Source organism: Camelus ferus, chromosome 12 (assembly GCF_009834535.1).
Source record: "Camelus ferus isolate YT-003-E chromosome 12, BCGSAC_Cfer_1.0, whole genome shotgun sequence".
NCBI classification, from domain to species: Eukaryota; Metazoa; Chordata; class Mammalia; order Artiodactyla; family Camelidae; genus Camelus; species Camelus ferus.
In genome coordinates this window covers 4,035,637-4,044,558 of record NC_045707.1, presented here as the reverse complement: position 1 = coordinate 4,044,558, position 8,922 = coordinate 4,035,637, and the positions used below count along the sequence as shown (strand labels likewise).

The window sequence follows — 8,922 nt, the reverse complement described above, 5'->3', positions numbered from 1 at the left end:
AGCAGGGGGGCTCGGGGTAGGATGGGGAGAAGTATAGAGAGTGACGTACAAATGAAGGAAACACTCGGGGAATCAGAGGCTGCCTCTGTCCCTCTGGAGATCATTCCTTCCCCCAGGTGATTTGAACCTGGAATCCGAAGACCCAACAGTTCTGTGTAAACCAGGGGGTGGATGTGGGGTGGTGGGGATCCTAGGTCTTTCTCGGTTTCTCAAGGGGACCCTCGTTCTTGAAGAGTGGAACCTCCCCTATCACTCCTCCCACCCCGAGGGCCGCACTTGGACGCACAGCAGATGGCTGGGGGCCACATCCGCGTGAGGCTTGCGCGGCGAGGGAAGAGTCCGCAGGACCTCACCCCGCAAGCATGAGAACCATGAATCCCCGCGGGCCTGGAAGCCGGGGCGTGGCCGGGAAGCCGGGGGCGGGACTGGAGTGGTGACGTCACGGCTCCGCCTCCGGTCGGCTCTCTCCTTCCTGCGCGCGGCGCCCTAGCAGAGTCCTCACCTGGAGGGACAGGTGTGCGCGTCTCGCATCTCGGAGGCCGACCCGCGAGTGTCAGGTGAGCGTCCGCAGGAGCTCCGACTCGGGCTGTGAGAAGGGTCTGGGGTGGGAGTCCTCACTGGACGCAGAGGATAGCCTTGTCATAGAACGGAGGGGGTCCTGGGTCTGCAAAGGTACTGGTTGCTCCCCAAACTCCTACCATATCTCTTGTTTATAGTCACGTTGTATGAAAACGTAGGCTTTGGAGGGATCTGAAGGAGGGGAAGTTGAAGAGGAAACAGCAGGTTATTACTTCTTTTTTTTTACATGATATCTTTTCTTTGTTGTAAAAGTAATATGCACTGATTGACTATTTGGCAAATGAATAAAAGTAAGAAAGGAATCACCCATGGTACTAACACATAAGCAAAACAACTGGATATTTTGGTATATTTCCTTTCAATCTTTTTTCTATGAACAATCATTTTAATATAATGTTATCATACTTCATTTACAATTGTTGTGTCTTGCTTTTCCCCTCTTACCATTGTGTCATAAGCATTTCGTCGTGTTGTTATTAGTCATTCGTGTATGTGTAATCATTATTTTTAATGGCTGCATAATGTTACATTTGAGGGATGGGCCATAGTTGGGTACCATTCTGAACACTTGGAGGAAGGACATGAGGGGGAGACAGGGAGGTGTAATAGAAAAAACATGGGCTGTAGGTCAGACCTGCCAAGACCTCCGTCTCCAACACAGGGATCTTGGGAAAGATCTTTGCTCTCTCTAAGCATCAGTTTCCACATCTGGGAAATGACTACGTAAAGTTTCTTCCTGGGGCTGCTGTGAGGATTAAGTGAGCTATGTAGAAAATTTCCCCCCACCCTCACCCCCACCCCCATGGTTCTGGCAGAAAAAAGGTCCACATGTTTGTGAGTTTGAAGGAGGGCTTTGGACCAGCCGAAGTTGAGGGAGCAGAGTCAGGGAAGAGTTAGGGAGAGGGGGATGGGCTCTTGGGAAAAAACCCTCTGAATAGAGATGTTTCTGAGTCTGGGGCAGAGGGGCATGAATCAACAGGAAGGACTCACATCCACTCTGTGTGGGCCAGGCACAGACATGGTCCCTAAGGCAGGCCTGGTGACTGCCAGGCCCTCACTGGGTTCAATTCCTTGAGACAAGCTTCTGAAAAGAGTTCAGAGTGAGAAGATTGGAAGACAGGGGGTGGGGGTGTGGGGGGGTCAGAGGTGGAGCTAGTAATCAACCCTTTGTACAGATAAGGAAACTGAAGCTCAGAGGACAAGTGATTTGATCAGGATCCACATAGGCCGCAGTAACAGAGTACCTGTGGACTCCCGGGCTCCTCACTCCCCCATAGGCTGCCACACCAGAGACTACTCAATGCAGCGGGAGGAAGAGGTCAGGACTGAGTCATCAGCTGCAGCACATATACCAGGCCAAGTTGTGCTTAAAGAAAACAGAAGCCTCTGCTGTTTGAGCCTCCATTTTCTCATCTGTGAAATGGGGATAATAACTCCTCACCTACCTACTTAGTACCTTAGAGCCAGGCCTGTCCATCCACAGGTAGCCGGGGCCTCCTTCTACTTTTAGGAGCCCATTCAGTCTCTGATCATACACCCTCCCTTGAACTCTTCATTTTCTTGACCTCCTGGCTGTCTTGAGAGGGGGCCCTGGGTACCTTGTCAGCTGAACCAGATGAGTACCTGTGGCCACACCTCAGGATGGGAAATCCACCCTTCCCTGAGCCATCTGTTTTTAGACCTGGGAGGTTTTGTTCTGTGCTTCTAATTTGGTTTTACTTTAATGTGTCTCTACAGCATGCTCCCACTGGATGAGAAAGAGCTCTGTGCCCTGGCGGGAATTCTTAAGTGTTAAGAAAAATCTTGCTGTGAGGGTCTACAGCCCTCTGAGGCCATCTCTTTCTGCTGGGCCTGAGTCATTCCAGGACAGTAATAAGGGTGTCAGATTTCGCTAGCAATTGAGTGTCTGGGGTCTCTGCTGTTCTGAGACAGAATTAGGGAAGTTACCTTCCAACCCACAGAAAACTGGAGGTGATATATTGCATAGTCACAATTTTTAAGTGACTTTTAGAGTGACAATCAGCCCCAGGACCCAGAATCAAGTCCCTGCCTTGGGCCTGGGAAATTATACTCTCTAAAACATCCCCACCTCTGCCACTTGTCTCTTCCAGAACTTGATAGTTGATTCTCAACCGCCAGCCCCATTTGCCAGCCTCTTGTTCTAAGTGCTTTAGAGCAATACTATGAAATAGACACATTACTGTCCCTGTTTAACAGGTGGTGAAACTGAAGCAAGTATAGTTAAATAAGTCGCCCATGTGGAGGCAGGATTGAACCCCAGGCATTCTAACTCACACGTGCACTCCCGTTACCACTGCCTCTTTAGCCTGAAATGGTGTCTGATTCCACGCACGTCATCTCCACATCATCATCTTCTTCATGGGCCATCAGGGCTCTCTGGGAGAATCTTCCCACTCCATTCGTGTCTGTTGGTGTCCTGATCTCCATCTTAACCCTGGTCACACCGATTTCTAATGACTTATTCTGGGTTCTGGGTCTCCTACAGCAGACACACTCTACCAGGTCAGGGCCCACCACAAGGTAGTAGCAATAACTGCATCTCTCATTCAGGTGTCAGGCTCTGGGCTACAGGCTTTATGTCCATTTATCTCTTTTAATCCACCTGACGTGAGTGCTACTGCCACCCTAGTTTCTTTCTTTCTTTTTTTTAATTGAAGTACCATCAGTTACAATGTGTTAATTTCTGGTGCACTGCACAATGTCCCAGTCATGCATATACATACATATATTCATTTTTTATTAAAGGTTATTACAAGATATTGAACATAGTTCCCTGTGCTATTCAGCAGAAACATTTTTTTTAAAATCTATTTTTATATGTAGTGGCTAACATTTGTAAATCTCAAACTGCCAAATTTATCCCTTCCCACTCTCTTTCCCAGATAACCATAAGAATGTTTACTATGTCTGCAAATCTGTTTCTGTTTTGTAGGTGAGTTCATAGTGTCCTTTTTTTCTTTTTTCTTTTTTTAGATTCCACATTTGAGTGATATCATATGGTATTTTTCTTTCTCTTTCTGGCTTACTTCACTTAGAATGAGGATCTCTAGGTCCATCCATGTTGCTGCAAATGGCATTATTTTATTCTTTTTTATGGCCGAGTAGTATTCCATTGTATAAATATACCACAACTTCTTTATCCAGTCATCTGTCGATGGACATTTAGGTTGCTTCTATGTCTTGGCTATTACATATAGTGCTGCTATGAACATTGGACACCCCTGTTTCTGAGATGAAGAAGAGAGGCTTAGGAAGGTTAAGCCTTAGTCCAGCTATTTAGCCCAGAAGTAGCTGATTGAAGGCTTGCATCCAGCTAGAAAAAGCAGGGTCTCTACCACCACTGCCTCTCAAGTGAGAACTCACTGCAGGGGTCCCCAAACACTAAGGCAAACTTGGTGGCACACCCAGTCTGTGCAAATTATTTTGAAAATGCATTTTGTATTCAAATATATATATATATATGGTTATAACTTATGTAAATATTTGTCCTCTGTGCTAATGTGTGCACTATAAAACATACATTAAAATAGAATATTTAGAAGGCTAAGGTTAAAAATGAAATAAGAATACAAATTCCAATTTTTTTCTTCCATACTCTGATGGATCACATAATAAACTTCCTGGGGCACAGGTGTCTACTTTAGAGATAGCTACCTTAGTGGAAACCAGAATCCCCTGGATACTTCCAGAGCAGGTGAGCAAACTCATTCAGTGGGGGCCTCAGATATAGGGGCAGGTCCCGGTCGGCATGCAAGAAGGAGACAAAGGCAGATTGGGGCACAGTCCCCGAGGCAGGGTGAGGCTCCAGGGTGGGTCTGGAAGGGTAAATTGGAGTCCTTCATAACTTTTATGAATATTAGGTCAGATTCTCTTTTAAACATATTTAAAGAATTTTTTTAAATTGAAGTAGAGTCAGTTACAATGTGTTAATTTCTGGTGTACAGCACAATGTCCCAGTCATGCATATACATACATATATTCATTTTCATTACAGGTTATTACAAGATATTGAATACAGTTAGGTCAGATTCTCTTAAAGTATCTCAGCCTTGGGTTTCTACCTGTAAAACAGGTGGGGCGATCTGCAGCTCAGAGGATTGTTGTAGAATTAAACAAGATTCAATGATAAGTATCCAGGGCAGTGCCTGGCACGTCATCTGCCTAATAAATTCTAATTTATTAGTTCTTTCCCTCTTCTTCTTTTCCGAGTGCAAAACTCGAAGCTGCAATGAGTAAAACCAGTGGATAAATCCCATATTTAGCTGTTTGGAATTGGAGATCCTGCTGACCTCCACCTTCCTTTTCAATCTCCTCCCTGGAGGGAGAGGGATCCTGGGTGCCAACTGAATGGTCTCCTTACCCCCAAATATCTGAGGTTCCTCCCACAGAGCATTCACTCAGGCTGTTCTTCCTAGCTTTGTTTCCTCTCCACTCTCATAATTCTATGCACTTCAAGTCCCACCTCCTCCTTCCCTCCCCAGTGCCAACTCCAGAATCACTCTGTAGAAGGGGCTCGGGAGCAGTCTGGTTAGAAGGGGGCTCAGAGACTTGTCTGGATGCTTTATTTGTGTAGCACTTCCTACGAAGCAAAGAAAACCCAGGTGGCGCATCTCTTAGAATGCCCTGGTGGAGGATGAGGGGGCGGGTCACAGCCCCTAGGTGCCTCCACTGCCCCCCCAGCCACGTGGACCTGTCCTGTGGCACTCACTGCTAGCATGTTCTCTCCCCGGCAATGTTAGTCCATCTTTTTTCTTGGTATGCCCAGTCTCCCCAGGCAGACTGTCAACTCCTGGCCAACATGGTCCAGTGTGGACCTCTCAGGCCCTGCGAGGAGTTGGCATCAGGAAATGTTTGTGGACAGACACGTGACCTGGTGAGGAGATGATGAATTGCACAAACTATGCTGAGTTGAGAAGTGTTGCTGTGGGAATTGGGATTATTAGCCGTGGCAATCGTCGTAATTCCCGTGGCCCAGCTAATGAGCGGTTGTGTGTCCTGAGAATGGGATTCCCTGGATTCCCAGAGGATGGAAGGAGCAAGTTTTGGAGCCAGTCAGCAGCAGTACAGACAAGGGAGATTGTGGCAAGCAGAGGGTCAGGTGAGCCCAGAGGGGCAGTCAGGTGACAGGCTGAGTTGAAGGAAGGAGGCAGATGTGGATTGGGAGGCGGTGGAGGAGGGGGAGCTGGAGACAGGGAGATGTGGTCCTTTGGTGATGCTGGGGTATTTTTAGTGCTCACTGTGCCTGCGTAAGGGACACGTGGCAGGCTTTCCTAACTCCCCTGGGAGTTGATTTCTCCTAAGAAGAGAGCAGCATAGGGAATGCTGAAAGAGGATGTGCCCGGCAGAGGGGGCGGGCTGAGAAGGGGGGAGCGGGTTGGGGAGAAACCACAGGCCTATTCCTGAGGGAAGGCTGTCAGGCACGTCTGGCCCAGGGATGGAAAGTGCCAGCCCTGCCTCCACCCCCGTGACCACACACCCGCGGCAGAGTTCACTCATTGCACAAGTATTTATGGGACACCTATTACCAATTGAGCACCCACAGGAGCATCTATAGGCGGCTTTCTGTTGGAGCTTATGTTCACGGGCATTAAAAATAAACAAGCTGAAGTTTTCGGCCTCTAGTAAGTTCCACAAAGACAGTAAGTCACGGTGATCCAATAGAGAAGGTCGGAGGGCAAGGGGGCCTGCTTAAGATGGTGTGGTCGGGGAAGGCCTCTGTGAGGAGGTGACTTTTGAATTGTGATTTGAACCATTAGTAGGAGGCAGCCATTGAAGACCTGGGCAGGGATAATTCTAGGCAGAAGGAACAGTGAGTGCAAAGACCCTGAGGTGTGATGAAATGAAAGGCAGGGGTTTTGGTGGGGAGATGCTCAAGATGAGATCTAAAAGGCAAGTTGGGGCCATATCATAGCAGGCCTGAGAGAGAATGTGGATTTCACACTAAGGACAGAAGGAGCCATTGGTGTCTTTTCAGCAGCAGAGGGATGTGGTCTCACCATTAACAGACCGATGTAATTTCCAAGTGAAAGGCGTACACAGTGAGAGGAGGCTGTGTTCAGAATTTAGTTGGGAGGCAGAGCTGATAGGAAGTGCACATGTTTTGAAAGTGGGGAGGTGAGGGGAAGAGAAGCCTTTCCCACTGAGCCCAGTTGTGTGTGACCTCAGGAGCTTTCTTAAGAAAGTGCCCGGGTATGGAGTGTGTAGGCCATTCCCCATTTGGTCCAGCCTTGAGTTTACAGACAGGGAAACAGAAGAAGGAGCCGTGGAGGTCTCCTTTCCAGCCCCCTAGAGAGGGGCTGTGAATTCTCCAAGGTCTCATTAAAATCAGTGGCACTCAAATCCAGGCCTCCTGGCCCATGGTTCAGACCTCTTGCTACCCCGGCCCCGCTGCCTCTCAGCTGAAGATGGCAGGGGAGGGAGGAACCACTGCAGGGAATGACCTGACTAGACATGACGATGTGGTGAGGTCACCAGGAGAAGCGTCTAAGAGCAGTGGAGTCTGGAGAGGCCAGGGCCAAGGCATCTCTTGGAGACAGGGCACTACTGTGGGAGCAGCCAGAGATGGGTGGGACATCCTGGAAGGGTCTGGGGGCAAGGAGCCTAGGCCTCACTGGCCGAGGGACAATGGAGCAGGGCCCCGTTTTCAGGCTGGCACGCCTGAGGAGGCTCTCTTAGAGCAGAGCCTGTGGGGGCCACTGACTCTTGGGGGTCTTGGGAGAGACACAGCAGTAGCTGAGAAGAGGAAGATCCCAGAGAAACTTCTTGCAGGGGTATCCTAGAATCAAGACCACAGATGTAGACAGCGGGCAAGGCCAGTGGCTCTCCTGGGCCCAGTTAGGCTTGCGTACCTCCAACCCATGACCACCTCAAAGGGGCTGGTGGTGGCTCCTCCAGGGGAGGTAAGGTAAGGAAAGAAGAGGCTGGGGAAAAAAAAGGAAAGAAAAAGCTGTGGATGCTGCCTGTGCTGCTAGAGGGAAACCAAGACAGGCAGCCTGTGCTTCACTGCCAGTCGGCTACTCAGAGCTGTTCAAGGTCAGCATGTTCCCTTTACTCAGGGTTTTCTTGTGGTTTTGTGCATGATCATCTGTATTCCCTCCCTTTTACAAATGAAACTCAGAGAGTTTAAGGAACTTTCTGAGGGCCACACAGTTAAAAAGTGACAGAGTCAGTATTTGAAGGCAGCTTCTTAACCCCAGTGGGTTACTGACTCGGATTCCCTCTGTGACCTTGAACAAGGCTCCCTGAGTCTCAGACTCTCTGCCTGTGAAATGATGGAGTTGGAATAAATGAGCCCCATGAGGGCTTGGGGCTCTCAACTGGGGCCCAGAATTGCTTCTCTAGTAGAGGAGCTCAGAGGTCTGTTGGAGAGGGACAGGGATTGTCCCGGAGCTGTGTTCTCCACCAGCCTGGGGGACTGCTTCCTCTGAGGGTGGATGTGAGGATTGAATGCAGGAATGTGTCTCATAGAGGGCCTGGCATGCAGTAGGTGCTCAGTGAGTGACAGCTTTCAATGTATTCTCCGTGTTGAGGCTGTCCCTTCTCAATCCAACCATTCACTCATTTAGCAAATATTTGGCCAATACGTCCTATGTGCCAGACACTAGTCTTGATACTGGTGACACAGTGATGCCCCCAAATAGCTTTAACTCCCCACCTTTATGCAACTGATATTCTAGTGGGGGACACAGACCAAAAAAAAAAAAAAAATCCAATAAATACCACATGGATTATGTTAGTTAGTGATAATAGTTAGGAAAAAATGAAGCAGAAGAGAGGGAGGCAGTGCCCCAGGGTGGGGGATCTTGAGTCAGGATTGGAAGGCCTCCCTGTGAAAGGAGCTTGAGGGTCCAGACCTGAGGGAGGTGAGGGAATGAGCTGTGAATGAGCTGAGGGAAAATGGCCCCAGGCAGCTGGACAGCCAGGCCTGAAGCCCTGAGGCTGGAGGACAGCCTGAGGGGACAGATTGTGTAGGGTCATTTTTTAAGGACTTTCCCTGCCACCCCCTGCCCACCACCTCCAGACTCAAGTTGTAGGTCCCTTTGGGTGGTACTAAAATCTTTCTCCCCATCACTGGGTTCATCTGTAATGTCATCCTCACGGTCTGGTGGTTCCAGAGCACACTAAGACCCCCCAACTCAGGGCCTGGGGTGCCAGGGAAATAGGTAGAAGCTGTCAGGTTGGAAAAGTGCTGGGGAGCCCTCCCCCGGACCTACTGATCAGGACTTCACTGATGCCTATTGTCCTCGGCCTGATTGCATCTTCTGGGTGGGTGGGAGGGTGGGGACGGAGGGGTTAGGGGAACTCCAGCTGGCCACACCCTTG

The 8,922-nt window shown here is 49.2% G+C and overlaps 1 protein-coding gene across 1 annotated transcript in view; it reads left to right on the top strand.

Annotated features, from left to right (window-relative positions):
- The first annotated feature begins 503 nt into the window (after positions 1–503).
- Positions 504–8,922, top strand: part of LOC102514263 (casein kinase I) — a 33,915-nt gene continuing 25,496 nt past the window's right edge. The window contains exon 1 of the mRNA XM_014550788.2: positions 504–557. The gene's annotated coding sequence lies outside the window, so the exon portion shown is untranslated. The remainder of the gene's footprint in view (positions 558–8,922) is intronic.